Raw genomic sequence first — 25,290 nt, 5'->3', positions numbered from 1 at the left:
ACAAAGTCAAACCCAAAAGTTACTCAGTCAGCTTCATTTTGCTTTTCCTGGAGACATTCCTCTCTACCTGCTCCAGCTTTCCTGGTTGCTCTCCTGGTCCCCTGCACAAGTATTGTGCTGGGCTTCCCTTGACTGGATCCCCTCTTTCCAGGATTCCATGTCTTCCTCTTCCTTGGAATAAAGTAGTCCTCCCTTAAACATGGTTTTGCTTTCCACTTTCAGTTACCTGCCATCACTATGGTCCAGAGGTAATGATCCTCCTCTGATGTATTGTTAGAAGGTCAGTAATAGCCCAACAGTATATCACAATGCCTACATCATTCACCTCACTCATCTCATCATATAGTCATTTTACCCTCTCATAGCCTCACAAGAAGAAGGGTGAGTACGTATATATAGAAAACCCTAAAGACTCCACCAAGAAACTACTGGAATGGATAAATGAATTCAGTAAGGTCGCCAGACTAAAATCATTACACAGAAACCTGCTGCACGTCTATACACTTATAATAAAGTATCAGAAAGAAAAATTAAGAAAACAATCCCATTTATAGTTGGTGACATGTTCCACCAGTTCCTTTCTCTTAGCTCATCTTGACCTGCTCTGTGCCAGATGGCCTCAAATTCACAGCATTTCCGACTCAACCTCTTCAGGACCTAAACCTCCTGTCTCCTGTTGTGGGTGTGGGGTGGGGGGCATTCATCTGGCTGCATAAACTGGTGGAAGAAATTCTGGGATCTACAACACCTTAAGTGGACTTTGAAGGGACACCTTATTTTTAGCATCCCTCCCGCAGACTTTGGCAGAACCTGCTCTATGCCAGTGCCTTTCCTGGGTTCTATGGGGTAAATCACTTTGTCACCAGGTGTGGCCCTCTGCAGACCCTGGCTTGTGTTCCCTCCTCTCTCTCTTTCTTTGTTGTTGTATGGCTGTAGATTACAGAGCTCTCCAGGTACCATTAGCAATGGAACTTCTGCATGATTCTTGCTCTCCTTGCTGTTGGATGGTGATATTTGAAAAAAGAAAGAATGACAAGAGTTGTTACTTGGCTCTCTTGAAGGGGGAGTCTTGAGCACTTCTTGGTGTTGGCTCAGGGCTGCTCAGGAGCAAGTCATTGAGCATCCTGTATCGGACTCTCGGGGCTGCTCTAACAGAGTACTACAGACTGGGTGGCTTAAACAACGTAAGTGTGGGGGCATCTGGGTGGCTCAGTAGGTTAAGCCTCTGCCTTCGGCCAGGGTTATGATCTCAGGGTCCTGGGATCGAGCCCCACATCAGGCTCTCTGCTCAGCAAGAAGCCCGCTTCCCCCCTCTCTCTCTGCCTGCCTCTCTGCCTACTTGTGATCTCTCTCTCTGTCAAATAAATAAAATATTTAAAAAACAAAAAAACAACGTAAGTGTGTTGTTTCACTGTTCTGGAACTAGGAATCCAAGATCAAGGTGTCAGAACTGTAGAATCAGGAAGCCCAGATCAAGGTTGGTTCCTTCCAAGAGCTGTGAGGGAGAATTTGCTCCTGACTCTCTCCTAGTTTCTGGTGGTTTGCTGGCCATCTCTGGTGTCCCTTGGCTTCTGTTGCATCATCTCAATCCCTGCCTTAGTCTTCACCCGGCGTTCTCCTTGCGTGCATCTCTGACCAAATGTTCCCTTTTCCTGCAGGCACAAGTCATACTGGATTTAGGCCCACCTACTCCAGTATGGCCTCATCTTAACTAATTACAACTGCAGCAACCCTATTTCCAAATAAGGTCACATTCTGAAGTACTGTGTGTTAGGACTGTAACATAGGAATTTTTAGAGGACACCTCTTAACCATTAACACATCCCATGTATGATATCTTCTGTTTAGGGTGATCTTTTGTTCAGGGCAGTCTCAATTCACGTATGTTGTCCCTAATTATTAATGGTGTCTCCTCCCACCCTCAGTGTGTCCAACTTTGAGGAATCAATGATGTGGAATACTCTACATATGATCCTTTCCAATTGAATGAGTTTTGTTTTTTTAAAGATTTTATTTATTTATTTGACAGAAAGAGATCACAAGTAGGCAGAGAGGCAGGTGGGGCAGGGGGAGCAGGCTCTCTGCTGAGCAGAGAGCCTGAAGTGGGGTTCAATCCCAGGACCCTGGGATCATGACCTGAGCCGAAGGCAGAGGCTCCAACTCACTGAGCCTCCCAGGCACCGCCAATTAAATGAGTTTATCAAAATAAAGGATTTTACTGTCATTCCCAGTAGATTCTGGATATAAATATTGGAAGAGTATTTTCATGTTTTCCTATTTTTATTTTATCGAGAAAAACGTGTGTGTGTGTGTATATATATATATGTATGTATGTACGTATATATATGATATTTAGAAAAGCTTATATAAAATTATGTATGTAAAATTACATATTTATAAATATATATATAACAAATCATTTATATGGATTTAACATACACTGAAAGTTTATTATGATAGAGTAGCATGGTGTACAAGCAGAATTTTGAGTCTTTTTAAAAAAATAAACATTTCTTTAAAAAAAGAAAGAAAACAGTTTTTTATGTTGCTAACAATAAACAAACTTCCAGCAGCTCAAGAAAATTGGAAAGTCATAACTCCCAGGGTTCACAGAGACTCTGAACTTGGCCAAATCAACTGCTTCGAACCCATTTTTTTTAATGGGATTGGGGACAGCTCAGATCTTTCCATGGCAACCGACTGTGCTGTCATAAACACTACAGGATGGTCTCTAAATGATCCAGCAGTTGCTGGACTACAAGGGAGATAAGATCTTATTAAAAATACAAAAATTGGAGAGAACATACCAGAATATGGAGATACATTGACACAGGGATTTGCATTATATATAAACAGTCCTTTCTCATTTGGCCTCATAAGTAAAAGGCCTGTTTGTTGAAAACCTATATGAATTAATGATGGTCTTCCTTAAATAGTTTACACAAATTACCTACCAACAGAAAAGGTTGTAAGAAGGAAAAGCATATATAGGCAATACCTATTGAAGTGTGATTTGTGCTTTTGTCCAAAAACATAACCCCACAACTTAGGGTATTTCTTGGTGAAGAGCTATTTTTCTCTAAAAAAGATAAAACTTGTTGTATTCTTTCTTAATTATAAAAATAATCTCACTTCATAAAGTTTAGAAATACAGGGTTCCTGGGGGGCTCAGTTGGTTAAGCGTCTGCCTTCTGCTCAGGTCATGATCCCAGGGTCCAGGATGGACTCCCTCATCTGGCTCCCTGCTCAGCAAGGGGTCTGCTTCTCCCTTTACCCCTTCCCCCTCCTCATGATATATCTCTCTCTCACACTCTCTCTCTCAAATAAGAAAATAAAGTCTTCTTTAAAAATTTAGAAATAAAATTAATTTTTAAAAATTTAGAAATACATAAAACTTAGAAAATAAAAATCACCTATAATTTCACCACCCTGTAAATTTTTTAAACAACTAGAATCATATAGAACATGGAGTTTTATATCTTGCTATTTTTCACATAGCATTACAGCATGAGCTTTATCTAATGTCATGAAAAATGCTTCACAAATGTGACAGTTATTGAATGTCTAATAGTCTAGCATATGGATGAACCATAGTTTACATACCATTTTCATGTTGTGGTGAGATGTTTTTAATGAACTAAATTTTTCAATATCATGAGTAACAGGATGGTGAACATCTTATAAATCTTCATTCATTTTCCCCATTACTTTATTGAAATATATTGTTAGAAATAATATCAGTTTTAAGAAATGAACTTTTGGGTCTTCATCAAGATAACAAGCTTCTGCATAGCAAAAGAAACAGTCAACAAAACAAAGAGACAACCCACAGAATGGCAGAAGATATTTGCAAATTACACTACAGATAAAGGGCTGGTGTCCAAGATCTATAAAGAGCTTCTCAAAGTCAACACCCAAACTCTCCCCAAAAAAATCAAGTCAAAAAATGGGCAGAAGACATGAACAGACACTTCTCCAAAGAAGACGCACAAAGAGCTAACGGACACATGAAAGAAATGTTCAACATCATTAGCCTTCGGGGAAATTCAAATCAAAACCACACTGAGATATCACCTTACACCAGTTATAATGGCAAAAATTGACAAGAAACAACAAATGTTGGAGAGGTTGTGGAGAAAGGGGAACCCTCCTACTCTGTTGGTGGGAATGCAAGCTGGTGCAGACACTTTGGAAGACAGTGTGGAGGTTCCTCAAAAAGTTACAAATAGAGCTACATTATGATCCAGCAATTGCACTACTGGGTCTTTACCACAAAGATACAGATGTCATGAAAAGAAGGGCCACAGGCACCCCAATGTTCGTAGCAGCAACAGCCACAATAGCCAAACTGTGGAAGGAGCCGAGATGCCCTTCAACAGACGAATGGATAAAGAAGATGTGGTCCATATATACAATGGAATATTACTCAGCTATCAGAAAGGATGAATACCCAACATTTGCATCAACATGGATGGAACTGGAGGCGATTATGCTGAGTAAAGTAAGTCAAGTGGAGAAAGTAAATTATCATAGGGTTTCACTTATTTGTGGAACATAAGCAATACCGAGGACATTAGGACATTAGGAGACTTAGGAGGACATTAGGAGAAGGAAGGCAAAAATGAAGGCAAATCATAGGGGGATACGAACCATGAGAAACTATGGACTCCAGGAATCATACTGAGGGTTTTGGAGGGGAAGGGGGTGGAGGGATGGGTGAGTCCGGTGATGGGTATTAAGGAGAGCACATGTTACATGGAGCACTGGGTGTTATACTCAAACAGTGAATCATGGAACACTACATCAAAAACTAATGATGTATACTGTATGGTGACTAACATAACATAATAAAAAATTATAAAAAATAATAAATAATAAAGGAAAATAAAAAGTTTACAAACATTTTTAAGGTTTTTTTCTGCCTTGAAAACCTTTTTCATAAGTTGTCTCTATTCTTACTTATCCCAAGATGCACTTTAAAATTTTCACATTCTAGAAAAAGTTATAGGGATAACATTAAAAGTATAAATTCAAATGGGAAGAACTGACATTTTTACAATTTTCAGAAACCTGATACATGTATCCATTTCTTAAAAATCTTTTATATCTCAATAAACTTCTGCAGTTTTTTTCATATTGTTCCCATACATCCCTTGTATTGAAATTTCTTGTTGCTATTATAAATACAATATTCTGGTCATTGTATTGTTTAACCAGAGATTGCTGGAAAAGAAAAAAGTTACTACTTCTAGAAATTTTTATCTTCTAATCAATTTATTTAACTACCTTGTTATTTACAATAAGCTTATAGTTGATTGTGTGGTAAGTATGTGTACGTGTGTGTGTGTGTGTGTGTGTGTGTGTGATGTGGCATATAATTACTCCAGTAGACACTGTTTCATTATCTTTGGGCTTTTGGTTGTACAATTACCATCCGAGGACCAGTACCACTCTTCGAACTGGACAGGCAGGGTCCCTGTCCCACAACCCACTCCTCAGGAGGACTAGCACTCTGGAGTACCTTCCTCAAAACTTTCTAAGTCTCCATCTGGTACCAGGACCACTGAGGAGGAGCCCCAGAGCCATCCAATCAGGGTCCTCTGAATCCAGACTACTGGACCCCAGTCCCATCTCTTCCTTTTGAGACACCAGATGACTTTGAATAATTAGAATTTACAGATCTCAAGATCTCAATCTTACCAGCATTCCAGAAGTCTCCCTCATTACTGCCAACACGAAACTGCTATTCTAACTTCTTGCCATAGATTAGTTTTACCTGCTTTTGACTTTGTGTGCATTGAATCATACATTGTGTACTCCTTTATGGCTTCCTGGCCTTACACAACATTTTATCTGTGAGTTCATCCCTATGATAGTACATACCAAAAGCTCATTTTCTTTTTATGATTTATAAGATACCGTAGCGTGTATATTCCACAATGTTTCCATTCTACTCCTGATATATATGTGGGTTGCTTCTAGCTTAGGGGTGTTATAAATAGTGTGGTATTGAGCCTCCTTGTATATGTGTATATACAACAGTATTGCTGTGGCAAATATTCCAATAGGAGCCAAACTGCTAGATTGTTGGGTATACACTAGTAGATTCTGTCAAACAGCTTTCCAAAGAGGTTGTACCACTGAACATTCCTACTATCAGTGCATGAGTGTTCCTGTCATTTGACATCTTCATCAAGCATTAGTACTGTCGGTTATTTATTTTTAAGTTAGCCATTCAGGTTCATGTGTAATAGTTTCTCATTGAGGTTCTAATTTGCATCTCACTGATGGCTAATAATATTGAACACTTTTTATACACTTTGGTAGCCTGAATATCTTATCTTCTCTTGGAAAATGCTTATTCAAAGATTTTACTCAATTTTTAGTGGGTTGTTGGATTGTCTGCTTTTTCTCATTGACATAAAGCAGTTCTTTTTATATCACAAAACAAGCTTTAAGTTTGATATATGTATTGCAAAGTACAAATCTACTCATCTTTTTTGCACCTTAATGGCATTTTCTAATTTAAAAAGAGTTCTCAATTTTAATGAAGATTTTAATAAATCTTTTCCTTTATAGTTAGTATCCTTTAGGAATGTTTGCTTATCCCCAGGTTCTACATTTATTTCTAAAAGTTTCATCACTTTACCTTTCACACTGTGGTTTATAATTCACCTAGAATTGTTATTTTGTGAATGAAACAAGGAGGAAATCAAGTTTCACTTGCTGACATATATGCATTTGTTTTAAATTTGTTGGAAAAAAAACTTTTTTCCCACTGCATTGATGCAATACACTTTTTGTGAATCTGGTAGCTATAATATCACCTTCAGATATAGGTCAGTGGACCTCTGCCCAGAGCCACATGCCCTAGGGGGCTCCACCTTTTGGAATGCCTTCCTCTGATCTTCCTTAGGTCCTAGGGCTGAACATGCTGTCCAGATGCCCTGAGCCCAGAATGGAGACCTGCATGGGCCCTGTCCCAGTTTTCTCTTTTGAGGTAGGGGATTCTCTATCTCTACATAGAGAGTCAATCACATGCCTTGAAGATCATCCAGACTCAACTATAGGGTCATCTGAGGGTCCCATGGATGGGTCCTATTTCCAGAAGGGGGACCTGGTGAGGGTTTAACTCCTGCTAGCTGGAATGATACTTTGTTCACAGGGTTGGGTAAGACTGGACTACTGGAATGGTACTAATGTGCTTACATGGGGTGACACAGGACAAGTTCAGGGCTCTAGGCTGTTAATGGTCTACCATTGAACCTTGGTCTTGACCTACATGTGTAGGTATTTGTGTGATCAGCATTCTGACTGTGGTGCTGCATTTGGTCTGCAGCTCCCAGGGCAGCAGACAAGGGAGTGGCAGGCATTTCTACCCTGGCTCCAGGGTATCTGGCTCCAGGCAGCTGCCCCAGTGTGTTTTCACCCCTTTCCATCCTTTATGACACATGTCAGTTAGTCCCAGGCTTTGGCCTCAACTACCTCCTCCGGAGATTTCAAGACTCTTGTTCCTCATTGTGAACCAACTCTTCAATTGATAAAAGGTTCTTTCTTGTTTCTAATTAATGTGGCAACATCAGACTCTCCCAGGTTGCCTTAAAGCACTTGGATGAGAGACAGACATTCCTTGCATAAATGAGAGTACTCTTCTTGTTCTGCGCATGGGACTCTCACCCCACTGATGGCAGGATGTAGAAGGCAGGGGTATAGTCAACAGTAAAAGTGATCGCATCCTGGAATGCATCACCTTGACTTCCACCACCTTAATCAAAGTCCAGCAGCCTTCTAACCGGTCTTTCTCTGTCTACTCCTGACCACCAACCACTGCTCTGGCCTCAGAATATTTCTCTTCATGTAAGAGTGGTCAGTTACAAACATGAATTGTGTAATATTACTGCCAACCCTTCTTAAAATTCTTCAGTGACTTCCTATTGCACTTTGAATAAAATCCAAGATCTGTAACTTGGCCTTTAGGGTCTTACATGGTCCATACCTACCTCACCAGCCTCACTTCATGCCACTCCCCACCCAGCCCTGTATGCTCATTGCATGGATTTTATTTCAGTGCCTTGAATATACCAAGTTCTATTCAGCCTCAGGATCTTTGCACATAGTTTCTCTCTGTCTGGAATGCTCTTCTTCCACAAGCATTTATGCAGAGCTCCTCCTCATGTTTTGGAAATGATTCTGAATTCTTATGGTCACTTTTTAAGAAAAACCTTCTTTAATCACCTAATCTGAGATTCCTCCACTCCATTGCTTTCTTATCATAGCTGCATGCTTGTTTCTCTTAATAGTAATCATGATGATTTGTTAAGTATTTGCTTATTTATTGTCTATTTCCTTCAACTAAGCCATAACTCCTCAAGAGACCATGTTTCTCTTATTCACTGCACACAGTGTTTGGTCAATATTTGCTGAGGGAATGATGAAGGCCTCAAAGGTGATATGTTAGACAGATAGATAATGTAAGGTCTGGAAAGGTAAAAGCAAACTGATTTACCTGTCTTGCATCTAGAATCAAATGCTAAGGTTACAAATGAGTTCGAAAATAGTTTTAATGAATTAACCTAGTCCTATACAATAGGAATTTTAAATATTTGCTGAAGTGGAACAATTCAGCATAGTTAAGAGAAAAGGGCACTAAAAATTAAGGACTCCTATATCTTATTTACAGTAGATTTTTAAAAAGTTTTGTCATAATTTATGGTCCTAAAAGACTCACTATAAGAAATTTTGGAAATGCATTAAGTAAAAAAATGCTTTATTTTTATATTTAAATTCAAGTTAGTTAACATATAGTGTAATATTGTTTTCAGGAGTAGAATTTAATGATTCATCACTAACATGTAACACCTAGAGCTCATCCTAAGAAATGCCTTCCTTAATGCCCATCACCCATTTAGTCCACTTCCCCCACTCACCTCCCCTCCAGCAACCCTCAGTTTGTTCTCTATGGTTAGGAGTCTCTTATGGTTTGCCTCCCTCTCTGTTTTTATCTTATATTTCCTTCCCTTCCTCTAGATTCATTTGTTTTGTCTCTTAAATTCCACATACGAATAAAATCATATGGTATTTGTCTTTCTCTGACTGACTTATTTCACTTAGTGTAATACACTCTTGTTTTATCCACATTGTTGCAAATGGAAAGATTTCGTTCTTTTGGTGGCTGAGTAATATTTCATTGTGTATATGTACCACATCTTTATCCATTCATCAGTTAATGGACATTTGGACTCTTTCCATAATTTGGCTATTGTTGATAGTGCTGCTCTAAACATTGGGGTGCATGTGTCCCTTCAAATCACTATTTTGTATCCTTTGGATAAATACCTAGTAGTGCAATTGCTGGGTTCTAGCTCTATTTTTAACCTTTTGGGGGAACTCCATATTATTTTCCAGAATGGCTGCACTAGTTTGCATTCCCACCAACAGTGAAAAAGTGTTCACCTTTGTCCACATCCTTGTCAACATCTGTTGTTTCCTGAGTGGTAATAAAATGTTTTAAATTAAATATAATATCACCATGCAGCTATAATAAGGGCTAACATTTTGGTGTATTTTTATTCTACACTATTATTGAATATAAATTATATGGTTGATAAATATAATCACATATACAACATATTGTTGTATTTTTAATTTCCATGCATACAATGTATAAAATGAATAAAAATAGCACATTTAAGTGTTATAAATAATATTATTATAAAATTAAGGTTATATTTTATGTAAGGCTTCATAATATACTTCTTTCAGTTCACATTATATACTGAACATTTTCTCATGACACTAAATGATTTTTTAAATACATTTAAAAATTTTCTGCATAGTATTCTATCATAGTAATGTATCATAAATTACTTAACTAATGTTCTTTCTGGGTTATGTAGATTTATCCAAATTTTAATGTTATATATATTGCAACAATAAAAATTCATGTATATAAATCTTTGTACACATCTCTGATTAGTTCTTTTGGATAAATTCCTAGACATGAAATGACTAGACCCAAGGGTATGAATTTTTCAAATTTGGATATACATTGCCAAATTGTCTTTCAGATGTGGTTGGGTACGTTCCCACCAGCAAACTACAAGATTATTCATTCTCATCTCACCAATATTGAGTATTAAATTTTGCCAATCTGATGGGGAAAATGTTTTAATTTACATTTCTTTGACTACAAGTAAAATTTAAATATGTATTTTAATATATTTATTGGGATTTTGATATTTCTTCTTTTGTTAATTATGTGCCTATATCCTTTGCCAACTTTTATATTTGGATGTACATCGTCTTTTATATTTTATATCTTAAGGATATAATATGTTAGTCACATATGTTTCAAATATTTATTTGCAGTTTATTCTCTGCTTTTTCATCAGTGTTGATTTATTTAACATATAAATTAAAACTGTCATAAAGTCAAATATTTTTCAATTTTTGGTTCTTTTTCATTTATGTTAAGGAAAACCTTTTCAACTCCAATATCAAATAAGAAAATCACCTATGCATTTTCTACTTCTTTCAAGATTTCTTTTTTTTAATTTAATATTATAATTCAGCTGGATATGCGTATAAGGGTGAAAATAGGGATATAGTCTTGTTTTTGTTTTGTTTTCCCACAAACATTTAACCAGTTGTCACGGATTCATTTTCACATACTAATGTCACTCCCTTTGCATGAATTTGAAAGGTTTTATTATTTTTTAATCAAGTTCTGAGATTTATAAATACTAGGATCTATTTCAGAGCTTTCAAGTCTCACCAGTTTTGTCCAGTGTGACGCTCTTCAAATTATTATATCTCTATAATGGAGTTTATTATGTGAGAGTGTAAATCCTTCCTATTTATTTATTTTTTTAAGGATTTAATTTACTGATTTATCAGAGAAGGAGTGAGCACAAGCAGGGGGAGCTACAGGCAGAGGGAGAAGCTGTGGGACTCGATCCCAGGACACTGACTTCTTGACCTAAGCCAAAGGCAGCTGCTTAACTGACTGAGCTATCCGGCATACCCTTCCTATTTATTTTTGAAAGTTTCCTGACTTACCAATAATTTGATTAAGGTGCAAATCAAATTGGTTCTCTGTGTCTTGTTTTACTCTACTTAGAAAATAGTGTGTAGATGATATATACTTTCTTTGGCAACAGTATTTCTTTTTAAGATTTTATTTATTTATTTGACAGAGAGATAGAGAGAGCCCAAGTAGGCAGAGAGGCAGGGAGAAGCAGGCTTTCCACTAAGCAGAGAGTCTGATGAGGGGCTCGATCCCAGGACCCTGGGATCATGACCTGAGCCGAAGGCAGCCGCTTAACCGACTGAGCCACCCAGGCGCCCCTTGGCAACAGTATTAATGTTAATTCTTTTGTACCACTAATTTCTTCTTTATAGACCTAATAAACCATTAGAAAAATTAACCAACTTTGGGGAAGGCATTTAACCTTTCTTGACCGCAATATCTTCAACTTAAAAAGAAAAGAAATCGCTTTTGAATTCCAGTTTTAAAATACCTGAATAATGTTTCTTCTCACAAATTTCAAAACCATCAAAGAATAAAAAACAATTTCAAATTCAATCTCTAACAAGAAAAAAAAAATCTGAAATATAAAACCACAGCGGGAAGACCCTAAAGAGGACAAATATCATCAAATAAGGATGTGGAAGAATGAAGACAGGATGGAAGTAGATAAATTTCTTATTTTAGGGGCACCTGGGTGGCTCAGTGGGTTAAAGCCTCTGCCTTCGGCTCAGGTCATGGTCCCAGTGTCCTGGGATCGAGCCCCACATCGGGCTCTGTGCTCTGCAGGGAGCCTGCTTCCCCCTCTCTCTCTATCTGTCTGCCTCTCTGCCTACTTGTGATCTCTGTCTGTCAAATAAATAAATAAAATCTTTAAAAAAAAAAATTTCTTATTTTAACAAGTCAGCAACCCTTTTTTAAGGTAAGAAATGCACCCTGAGGTGTAAATCACAAGTTTTTTTCCCCATCAATAGATGTGGTCTGTGCCAACTGGTGAAAGGCCCTTTCCTGGACCTGGCTTGGGTCCCAAGAGAGGCAGAAGCAGAAAAGGCAAGATTGGACAAGGAATCACACTGACAAACCAGGTTTGCAGGAAATATTCTGTCAAGGAAGAGGGTAGAAGTAAAGGAACTACCTTTTGAGCTGCCTTGCAGTGCCAAATTTGGTTGGTTTGCAAGAAGTAAAGGCTGAAAGAACTCTTGAGACACTCTGAGCTCTGTGTCATAATAACTGCTCACTTGGAACATGGGCCTCTCCCTAACCCACGCGAGGATCCTACAAATGGTTGGTCTAGGAAGAACTACGTTCATTATCAGATGAGCAGCGAAAAGGCCAAGATTCCATTATTTAAAAACTGAAGAAAAAAATGTTATCATTTGAAGAAATTCACCAGAACATTGTTGCCAAAAAGCAGGTGAAATTTTTGAGCAAACATTTCATTAAGAATTTTAGAAACTGGGGTGTCTGGGTGGCTCAGTGGGTTCAGCTTCTGCCTTGGGTTCAGGTAATGATCCCAGGGTCCTGGGATTGATCCCTGCATCAGGCTCTCTGCTCAGCAGGGAGCCTGCTTCCTCCTCTCTCTCTTTCTGTCTTCCTCTCTGCCTACTTGTGATCTCTCGCTCTCTGTCAAATAAATAAATAAATAAATAAAATCTTTTTTTTTTTTTAAAGAATTTTAAAAACTTGGTGAGAAGAGAAATGTAAAGCTCTAGTAAACAATCGAAGCCCAAATAAATGAAGGTATGTATCATGTTCACAAATGCCATAACATAGTAAGATGTCATCTCTTACCACATTAATCTAAAACTGAATGCAAAGTAAACTTCCATTTGGATGTTTTTCAGAACTCAATGAACTTACTCTCAAACGTATATAAAATAATAATGTATGTCTAAGAACCCAAGTAACTAAGTAAAATATGGTAAAGAAGAGCAGAAAGGGTAGAGCAGACTCCTTACCAGGTATCAAAATATACTGCAGAACTTTAGTAAAAAATCCGGTGAGGTTTTGGTGCACAGATCTATGAATCAATGGAACAAATAGAGAGAAAGCTCAAGAACGGATCTATGTGTACGTGACAACTTTTAATACTATAAAAAATGAAAGAAGTATTTATTAAATAATGACATCAGAAAAACTGGCTTTTTAATGGAAAAAAAGAAAGTTGGGTCACTACCTTACACCATAAACCAGGGTGGACTCTAGATAGATTCAAGACCAAGGTAAGACATATAAAGTGTAAAAGAAAGTACTATACATCGATAGAAAAAAATACGAGACTGTTTTGTTAAATAGGATGGGTAAACTCTTCCTAGCCAAGACCCTCCAAAAGTAAAAACCACTTACAAATCCAAATTTGAGATTTTTGCTTAATGAAAGACACCATAAACAAACAAAAAAAAGATGACTAACAAGAAGTTCAGACTTACTAGTTATCAGAAGAAAACAAATTAAAATAACAATGAGATACCACTTGACATTTGTAATAAGAAAAAGTTAGAAAAGTGGATAATATCAAGCATTGCCGAGGATGTAGGAAGAATGAAACTTTCATGTGTTGTTAGTGAATGGGTAGATAGTACAGACAATCTCAAGAGCAATCTGGCAGTACTTAGAGAAACAGAGCACGTGTCTACATTATGACTCGATAATTCTATTTCTGAGGTTATATATCAGAGAATTCTTGAACTGGTTGGGAATTGAGCAAAACTATAATTGCCGTGTTTTTGGTGGCAAATATAGAGGTGATCTTAGATGTCATCACATAGAAAATACAGAGGTGAAGTGAGCAGCAGAATGATGGACTATTACACTGCAGTTAGAATAAATGGACTAGATATCTAGACAGTACCATGGATAGTTATTAAAAGTATAAGATTGAGTAAGTAAATAAAAGTAAAGAACAATCCTCATCTTTTTATCTCTCTCATCTTTCTATTTCCTTTCTATTCCATCTACCTTTCTATTTCTTATCCAGCTTAAATTCCGTGATCCATAATTATAACCACTCTTTTTTTTTTTAAGATTTTATCCATTTATTTGACAGACAGAGACCACAAGCAGGCTGAGAGGCAGGCAGAGAGAGAGAGGTGGAAGCAGGCTCCCCACTGAGCAGAGAGCCCGATGCAGGGCTCGATCCCAGGACCCTGGGATCATGACCTGAGCTGAAGGCAGAGGCTTTAACCCACTGAGCCACCCAGGCGCCCTGATAACCACCCTTTTACATATCTCCAGACTGTCTTTCCCTTCTTTCACCCTGTGGTATTAACCTCCCTATTGGAGTCAGACTTTTTAGAAAGAAAGGACATAAAGATTTAATATCAACAATTAAGTAAAAAAAAAAAAAAATTAAGTAAAAACCCTATTGTCCTGAATTTGAACTGGAAGTACTAGGATAAATTCATGATGTAATTCATTTTTGAAACATAGGCATGCACACATTTCCCAGCTCTACTTAAAAGACCCAAAAATGATAGCCAACACAATAGCAATAAGCACCCTTAGGATCCAGACTGTAGTTTCTAAAAATAATTTCCCACTAAAAGTAACTAAGGCTTCTTGGAGAATTGCCCACTTCCAGATCTGGGACAGGAAATGTGTAAGATAAGCCCGGAATATCTTTTCATACAAGCAAGTTAAGAATTACCAATGACTGTAATCATGTAAAGAACTCAGGAGCCAATTTCAATAGGTTCCCACTGGCCAAAGAGAGAACAATTTGAGTATCAATGAGGATAATAACTACAATGGACTAAAGCACATCAAATTTTGTTTAAAATCCATATATTCACAACAATGCAAACCAAAACAGAACAAATCTCACTAGTCACCTTTGATAGATACTAAGAACAAACTTGTTTTGAAAATAAATAAAGGGAAGAAATCAAGCCTTTATCCTGCCTTTTCTACATGAATGCACCTCTAATAATCATACCTCAGTATAATTTGCATACATACAAATAGTTAATGAGGAAAGCATCTCTGTTTAGAAGTATTCCATCTAATAAATGAAGAAAAATGATACAATTAGAATATCACCATTTCCCAAGTTCTAGTAAATCAACAGACCCAGGAAATAATTATCAATGACTTTTAATGCCACAAAGAGTAAAACAACCAGACATTATTTAGTCTTCCCCTCAAAAAAATCAAACGTGAATTTGATCACATCTCTAGATCTAATTAAATTTATAGGAAATACAGAGGAATAAAGGAATACGATAACCCCATTGGGAGCCAATCAACAAAATCCAAAATATAAGAACTCTACAGGATAAATGATCCAATTTCTTCAACAAAATTTGCAAGGTAAAAAAAAGCTAGAGGGTGAACCTATAGATTAAAAAGAGACTTCAGGGACATATCAAATAATTGCAATATATGGATTTTATTTAGATCCCAATTCAGACAAATGAGCTAGAAAAAAACCAAAAGACTCTTAAGGAAATATGTACATTGACTAGATATTTAAGGATATTATGAAACTATGGTGAAATATTTTAGGATATAAGAAGTAAAAAATGGTTGTGTTTTTTCAAGTTTTTGTCTCCCCCTCCCCAAATTACTATCTTTTAGACATCTACACTTAAATATTTACAGAAGAAATTATAGAAGTATTGGATTTGCTTCACAACAATCTAAGTGGGGGAGGGAAGACAGCTAGAAGATGGATGAAGAGAAATTGGCTATGAACTGAAGACTACTGAAGCTGGATGATGGCTATGAGGAGTTTCATCATTCTATTCTCTCTCCTTTTGATATGCTCGAAGTTTTCTGTGTAATACAATGTTTTAAATAGTTATAATGGGATAAAAAATTCTCTTCACCACAGGAACAAAAATATAAAACACCTAGGAAAATGGGTAATAGGTATATGAAATTAAAACTTTATTTTATTTTATTTTATTTTATTTATGTATTTGACAGACAGAGATCACAAGTAGGCAGAGAGGCAGGCAGAGCCAGAGAGGGGAAGCAGGCTCCCGGCTGAGCAGAGAGCCCGATGCAGGGCTTGATCCCAGGACCCTGAGATCATGACCTGAGCCAAAGGCAGAGGCTTTAACCCACTGAGCCACCCAGGCGCCCCTGATATTAAAACTTTAAAACAATACTGAAAGATACAATAGAAGACTTTGACCAAAAAAAAAAAAAAGTGCAGCATTGGGTGATAAGTCTCATCACACACACATAGATGATTTTCCTAACCCTCACTCTTCTCCATAATGCAGTTGAAGAAAAAAAATGCAATCCCAATAAAAATATGGAAGTGTTTTTTATGCCAGATAAGCTGATTCGTATGAAAAAAGAAAAGTATATATCACAATCCAGAAAATTGGGGATGAGGGATATAGGAAGGGGACAAACCTTAATATATATATAAAGTGCAAGAAACAGATCAGTGAAAAGGAAAACAAAATTCAGAAATAAATCTAACAATTACAAGGTAACATAACATAGAATATGGGTGGCATTTTAAATATGTGAAGAAAAGATGGGTTGTTTGATAATGGCATTGTTACTGAGTAATCATCTGAAAAAATTAAACTTGGACCTATATCATTAGAATTCTACATTCTACAAAACCCAAAAGCCATTAACAAAGATTTATAAATCAGCCTATATAAATAGCAAAGACTAAACAAAGCAAAAGCAAAATCTTAAAAAAAAATCCGAAGTCAAAAGACAAATCAGGGAAAAACAAACCGTACATCACAATTTCCTTAATGTATAAAGAACTCTTAAAATAAAAATGAAAAGACTAAAAAAAAAAAAGAGAGAGAGAGAGAGAGAGACTAACAATCCAGTAGGAAATCAGAGCATAGGATACAGATACAAATGGTCAGTCTGCAGAAAAGTAAATGCACATAACATTTATACTTGAGAGGCTTAAGCTCACCAATGCAAGTTCACAGCACACTAGGTTTTCACAAGATGAAGAAATAGGCACTCATGTGTTCTTAGTGTGAGTGAAAGTCATTTACACTTTTTAAAGGAAAATTTGACAATGTTTCCAAATTTTTTAAATGCACATACACTTTGACCCAGAAATACTGGCATAGAATTTATACTGTAGCTATACTCAGAAAGTTGAGATGAAGTATGCACACATTTATTTATTGCAATATTATTTGTCATAGCAAAAGACTAAAGACACCCTAAATGTCCACCAGCAGGGACTGCTTACTAAAGTAGGTATACTCAGCCAATGGAATACTGTATCCCAGTTAAAAAGAATGAGGCAGTCCTTAACATATAATTGCAAGGATCTTTGAATATACTTACTACACTAAATGTACTATTATGTGAAAAAAGTAAAGGTACAAAATAGTATACATATTATGCAGTCATTTAGCAAAAGGGAGAGAAAAAGAATAAAAGAAACTGATAAATGTGATTGTTTTTTCAATTTTGTAGCTTAAGCATGTGCTAACTCTTCAAAAATAAATAAAAACCAGGTGGTTTATGAAGATTAATTTTGTAAGATAGTTTATGGGAAAGTCTTTGTAAACTTTAAAGTTCTTTGCAAAATATAATTTAAATAAGCAGCTGGTTACTGGGTATTAGATCCTCAGTTCCTGGGGTTGAGAACTGACTCACTTTCTATACAGACCTATGTGTGTTACTCAATGTCCTGGAGTCTTGATAATTGTGTTGCTGTTTCTTTATCTCTGAAATAGTAACAATAATCCTTCCATCCTCATAGGAATTACTATGAGGACCTCTGAAGACAATTTATTTGAAAGTGCTTTGAAAACCACAAAGTTCTCAAAACTGTAAGTCATCATGTTCATAACGTGAAAAGTCAAAATATATGGTCACTCATGTCACTCTGAGTGACATGGGATTACAAAGATGGACAAGATCAGATTGACTAGACCTGTACCAACCAATACAATGGCCACCCGCTAGTGTGGCTGTTAGCGCTTGAAATATGGCAAGTCCAGATTGAAATATACTATAAGTGTAGGGGCACCTGGGTGGCTCAGTGGGTTGAAGCCTCTGCCTTCGGCTCGGGTCATGATTCCAGGGTCCTGGGATGGAGCCCCGCATCGGGCTCTCTGCTTAGTGGGGAGCCTGCTTCCCCCTCTCTCTGCCTGCTTGTGATCTCTGTCAAATAAATAATAAATAAAATATTTAAAAAAAAGAAATGTACTATAAATGTAAAACAGACATCAGATTTGGAAGACCTAGTAAAAAAGAATGTACAATATCTCATTGATTGTAAGCTTAGATAGTATTTTTGAGATACTGAATTAAATAAAACATCATTGAAATTCATAATTGTACCTGATTTTTTAAATGTGCCTACTAGAATGTTTAAAGTTACATATGCAGCTTACATTATATTTTAGTGGACAGTCCTGAACAAGACAGTTTAGGAATGACTTCTTCAAGGCAAAATTTGGGATTTGCCCTGGAAGGAGAAATAAGGACTTGGAGAGGAGTCAGCGAGAGACAGAGGAAAGGAGGGAAGAATTTCAGACATAACTGGCAACCTATGCCAACATACAGGACGGTCCTGTGCAGGGCATCAACTTGAGTGCTGGTGAAGATGCTGCCCGAACGGTTGGGAGAAATCCAAGTGAGAAGAGGCAGCACGGCACAAGCCATGCGAGTCTGAGGATGAGGCTGAGGTTTGCATCTCGCTGGGAGTGTTTGTGAAGCAGGCATGCGTGCAGAGCAAGTCAAGGCAGGGAGTGATAGCTGCAAGCAACATTTTAGCGACAGTGAACCTGTTATTATCCAGCTGCAGTATATATGTTCACTGTGTTTGCTCTCTACGCCAAGACTGTCGGGATTTGGGATGTCTTATATTGATGGAGAAGAAGGAAATGAGGAAGAGAAAGAGCTAAAAAAGGAGCTCGTATTTATTGGCACTTAGAGCACTATGCAAGTCATATGGCATTACTACCCACGTGTTCTCGTACAGTCCTATGGGAATCTGAACATTGTCTCCATTTTACATAAGGAACAATCACCCAGACATAAGTTGTCAGAGGTCATTCCAACTATCTCATACAGGACCAGCCCTGAAGGCCAGTTCTGACTGACCAGTTCTCACCATACCATACCTATTAGAAAGAAAGAAAGAAAAAGGTGAACTATAAACTATGCCATCGAAACGATTTCTTTATTTATAAGCATACACAGCAAAAGAGTGAAAGGAGGAAAGGTGCATGTATTCAACGAAATCATGGTGGATTTGAATAATGAACATTCTATTCATAGCTCCATGACTATAAATAAGACTTAAATGTACTCCTGCATTAATACATCTGGGATGAAAGGGCAAATTTCAAACGACGGCTTTTAACTAGATTGAAGGATTTGTTGTTTTTGTTTTTTAACTGACTGCGCATTTAGTGAGACAGAGTGGTGACATCACAGTGGTTCAGATTTTGAATCTCTGTGGGGGGACATGGAGGGGGAGGATGGAAAAACCAGAAAACATGACATCAAGTAACTGTGGGAGGGGAGGAAGTGGTTTCTCTCCTATTCTTCCTGAGAAGGCTGTAAGAAAGTGAGCAGTTTAATACATAAAAAAGAAATGAGAGAAAGATGAAGAATAGAACGTGGGGTAGGAGGGGTGGCATGGGGAGTCATATCTACCTCCTATTTCCTTCATTTTGGTGGGGGAGGGTCATGATTTCCATGTTCGTGAATCTCTAATCTAGAAGGTACCCTTGTAAAACAAAGAGCATAAGCTTGTGGAACAACATAGTCTCTGTAAGGAAGGGACGTGTCTGGTCAAGCTGTTAGAAACCACCCAAAGTCTCTCAGCGTGTGCCCCTTTGCTGTCCTGGAAGCTGTGTCAGTTCTTTGAACAAACTTTATTTTTTTAGGCAACACACCAAAGGCTGATGTAAACCTTGAAGGCTGACAATTTGGATCTCAATTCTAGCTTTTTCTCAGAAAACTTTGCTCTGTCGGTTAGAACAACTTCTAGAGGATGCGGGGGAGGAGACCTTTATTGACTGGGATAATAATTGACAGCACTGGGAAATTAGCACAAACCCAAGTTGAGGAGAGTTAACTGGATGTCTGAAACTCTTTGATTATAATAATTGTTCTTAATATTTTTTTATGATTCTGTATCATAAATACCTAGAATTAGATCCTGCAGGGCTGAAGTGCAAAGAGTTCTGGGCAAAATGGCTTTCATGGAAAAGTCTAGTGTTTTCACTACATCTGTTCATTAAAATGGTGGTTTTTTGAAGTGCCTACTCTGTTCCTAGCATTAATGTCAGGGAGATTATAAAGAAGAATAAAAACAGGGGTGCCTGGGTGGCTCAGTGGGTTAAGCCTCTGCCTTCGGCACAGGTCATGATTTCGGGATCCTGGGATCGAGCCCGCATGGGGCTCTCTGTTCGGTGGGGAGCCTGCTTCCCCCCATCTCTCTGCCTGCCTCTCTGCCTGCCTCTCTGCTTACTTGTGATCTCTCTCTCTGTCAAATAAATAAATAAAATCTTTAAAAAAAAAAAAAGAAGAAAAATAAAACAAGTCTCTGCTCATAAAGGACAAATAATTAAATTAAATACATAAAATCAAATATGATTATAAGAGAGTATAAAATGAAAACACATGAATGGTATAAACAGAAACAGATTACCACAGTATGTAAACTTGTGCATCATTTGGAGAAAGGAGAAAAAAGAGCCATTATCTGATTCCATGTAAATTTCTAACTTGAACCACTGGAAGCTAAGGAGGGAGGAGGGTCAGTTCTTGTTGCTTCTTCTGATGCCTTTGATGTGGGAACCAAGATAAATTATAGAAAATAGATTTTTATAGCTCTTCCAGAAAAATCCTCTTAATAATATGAAAGATAGATGGTTCAGAATACTATAAACTCAGAAGACAGACTCCTAACTCTGAAAAAATATATTAAAACTAATGAATGAATTAATAGTTGTTTCTTTTTATTTTATTAAACTTTCAAGGAAGCAAAGTTAAATGAAACAAACTAAAACTTTGAGGAGGATTAGAAACAGAATGATAGCTCTCTCTATTCCACAAGTATAATGATTCAGATCACATTAAGAACATTCACTTAGTAGGTTATATAGAATTCAAAGAATACATTCCTCAGTGGTGTAAATGAACAGGTGAGCAACAATGTGAAATCTTGTTGGCACCATCTTACAAATTTGGCATTGAATTTTCCATCAGGGGGAAAAATGTGATTTCAGTTCCTCAATGCTATGAATAAAATTTGGCAGTTTTAAAACTGACTTATATTTGATTTTGTTCACATAGTCACATACTCATCCCCAATGCTAAACCATCCCCTGAGATGGTAGAAATGGTCAGTATTCAGTTATAATTCAAGAAGAGTATGTCATAAGGTAAATGGACAAATATAATAAGTTGTCTCCTATGAAGACATTCTGAACATTCTTTGAGATGGTATCAGAGAAAACTGTTTTAAATTTTGGTTTAAATTTTGGAGTTCATGTCTTTTTAGCTAGCTATTATTAAAATGATTTGATGGGGAAATATTCAATCATATTATTAATTATTAATAATATAAGGGTAATTATAGACAAAATATATTTGTTGCCAAACAAATTATCTAAGATTGTTTTTAATGAGGACAACCACTGCTATGAAAGTGTGCAGTAGAATGGGCATTTTCATACACTGCTGATGCAAGCATTCACTGAAACAGTTGTTTTCTAAAACAATTTAATAATACATCTCAAAAGCTGTGAAAGTGTTCAAGCCCTTTGATTCACTATTCCTACTTCCGGGAATCCATCTTATAAAAAAAAAAAATAGAAACGTAGAAATTTTATGAACAAAAATCTCACTAATGAAATAAAAGTCCTTCCTTTCAAACTGACTGAACCAATTTAGGTCCTGTACTCACCACTGGGCCAGGCGCAATGCCTGGAGCATATTCAGACAAACTAAGAGGGAGTTTCTAATCAGCCATCAGAAGCAAAATGGGACGGTCAAGACTGGCCTAGACTAATCACCAATGAATGATGCCCCAGAGCTGAAGTCAATTCCTGGAACTACGTCCCTGCTACCCAATGGGAGAGGAGATGAAGGCATGATAAGAGTTGACCTCCATGGTCACCACATCTTGTCCTCCAGTTTTCCCCACCTCAGTGGCCGCTGTGTCTATCAGCTTAGTTAAGCCAATGAAATGGAATCACCCCTGAGTCCCCTTTTCATTGTCCCCCACATCCAGTGCAACACTACATCCTAGTATTAGGCAGAAGTGTGTGAAATTCCCAATACATGACATCTTGACTCACAAAAATGACAATTACACATAATTCAATATATATGTCTACCTGCAAAATATTTCTCAAATCCACTCACTTTTTTTCTTCTCCACTGCAACACCCTCATTGAAGCCACCCCATTCTTCATGAAGATAACGGTAATGCCCTCCTAAATGATCTTATTTCCTCTCATTTGCATTCCTTATGGTAAAGTTCATCAATGGTTCCCTATGGCTCTTAGAACACACTGCAGACTTGTTAGCCGGGCCATGGAAGTCCGGCATCATCAGACCCTTGCCTACAAACCTGGTCTCCTCTGAGGTCATTTCCCCATCACACTCTGTGCTCCAGCTTCACTGACCCCTTGTTCCTCTCTCATACCTTCTCTCTAGCCATGCCCTCTGCCTGAAGTGCTTTCCCCTCACTCATCAACTTGCCAGTTGTACACACCCTTCCTCTTTGCACATCAGTTTATTTCCTCAAACCTGCCTTTCCTGATTTCCCAACCTAATTTACTTTTCTCCAGATATTCTCCCTTGTAATACCCTATTTGTTTCCTTTCCAGAAACAATTTTCAATTACCCATTTATTTTGTTGTTGTGCATTTGTTTAATACTCTCTTTCTACTACATTGGAAACTACCTAAGGACAGAGATAGGTTTTTTGTTTGTTTGTTTGTTTGATTTCATTTGTGTTGGGTACCTAGTAAACCTTCAATAAATATTTGCTGAATGAATAATTGTATGATGAAAAAAGAAACAATCAAAAGGCTAGGTTAAAATATTGATGGAAAAAAATAGGTTATAAAATTTTGTGGATACTATCATCACAACTATTTCGTCAGACCAAGCATTAAAGAAGGGCTAAGAAGGAAATAAAACAAAATGTTAGTAGAAGCTGTTTAAGTGATGGGATTTTGAGTAACTTGAACTCTTTTCTCTGTGCTTTTCTGTATTTCCAAATTTTTCTTAAGGAGTATCTAAAACTTGAAAATTACATATTTTACAACTTTGTGAACAATCTTTACTTCCTCTATAATTCTCTTCCTTACTAACATGAAATGAATTTTTGATCTCCAAATACTTATAAAATGTTTTCATGTAAGCTTTTCCAACATAGATAGCCAATTTCCCTCTTTCTGGTATATAGACTTTGAAGAGTGTATAGGGAGATTCTAAATGGAATTCTTGCTCTCTATGGATAAGTGAGAAGACAGTCATTAATTCCTCATTCCAGTGTGGAGAAAAATAATTTGATTACATAAAAATCTACATGTCATATATGTATGTTATATATACATAGTGGATAATTACACATTTTCCATATAAGTTGATGTATTTGGTCTTTCCTAGCAATTTCACAAGTGTAGGCCTCTGAAACTTCATAACTGGGACTTTCAGAACTCAGTGTAATCATCAGTAAAGAGCACTCTCTATTTTCTGAATAAACTACCTGTTCATCCCCACCAAATATTCCAGAAACTTTCCCTTCACTCTGACTTTTCCATTTTTAAAATATCAGATGTGTTCGCATGTTGGAAGGGGAATGCAAAATTCTTTCACTTTCCAACACCTTCCAAATCCATACACTTCTTGTCACATCTCTCCATCACAACTTCACCCCTTTAATCCAGGTCATTGTCATCTCCAACCTGGACACGGCTGCGATCCCCTAACTGGTTCCTTCCATCCATTAAAAACAAACAAACAAACAAACAAACAAAAAAACCCTTTCTTAGGATTCATTTCACATAAAAGATAGCGCACCTATTTGGTTGTACATTTCAAGGATTCCTGACAAATTTATATGTCAGCGGACTCACCACCACCACCACCATAAAGACATAGAATATTTCCATCATCCTAAAATTTCTCTTATGTACCCTCCTAGTAAATCCGTAGTATGGAAATACTACAGCTTGTTTATTCATTCCTTCTTTTTTTTTTTTTTAAAGATTTTATTTATTTGACAGAGAGAGAGAGAGATCACAAGTAGGCAGAGAGGCAGGCAGAGAGAGAGAGGGGAGGAAGCAGGCTCCCTTATTCATTCCTTCTTGATGGACACGAGAGTTATTTCCAGCTTTTTGGCTATTGTGAATAAATCTGCTACCAACATTCATGTATTAGTCTTTCTATAGACATACTTTAATTTCCATTGGGTAAATACATAAAACTGCTGGACAATATGCTATGTATATATTTAACTTCATAAGAAAACTGACAGCTGTTTTCCAAAGTGGATGTACCATGTTGCATTTGACCAGCAATATAGAAAAATTCCAGTTACTAACATCCTTATCAACATTTGGCATTGTCGATCCTTCCAATTTCAATTTCAGCTATTCTGATACTGACATCTTATTGTGGTCTAAATTTTCATTTCCCTAATGGCTAATGATGTTGGCGTCTTTTTATGTAATTATTTGTTTTGTTTTTTATTTACCTCTTTTTGTTAAGTGGTTTTCAAATATATTGCCCATTTTAAAAATTGGGTTGTTTGTCTACTTATAATTGAGTTATAAGCTTTTAATGTAATTTAGATACAATTATTTTGGCAGTTATATGTGTTATAAATATTTTCTCCCAGTCTTTGGTATGAACTTTTATAACCATGAGAATATTTTCCAAAAAGCAGAAGTTTTTAATTATGATGAAGTTTAATTATCAAAATTTTCTTTTATGGTTCATGCTTTTTGTGTCCTAAAAATCTTTGCCTATCCCAAAGATTTGTTAAGATTTTCATCTATATTTTTTCCAAAAGTTTTATAGGTTTTGCATTCCCATAACAATTTTAAATCTTGTTGGAAACTTTTACCAAAGGAAAAAAAATCCTGCTAAAACGTAATTGGTATTGGGGCGCCTGGGTGGCTCAGTAGGTTAAAGCCTCTGCCTTCGGCTCAGGTCATGATCCCAGGGTCCTGGGATCGAGCCCTGCATCGGGCTCTTTGCTCAGCAGGGAGCCTGCTTCTCTCTCTCTCTCTCTCTGCCTGCCTCTCTGCCTACTTGTGATTTGTCTGTCAAATAAATAAAT

Source organism: Lutra lutra, chromosome 12, assembly GCF_902655055.1.
Source record: "Lutra lutra chromosome 12, mLutLut1.2, whole genome shotgun sequence".
NCBI classification, from domain to species: Eukaryota; Metazoa; Chordata; class Mammalia; order Carnivora; family Mustelidae; genus Lutra; species Lutra lutra.
Note: the sequence above shows the minus strand (reverse complement) of the source record.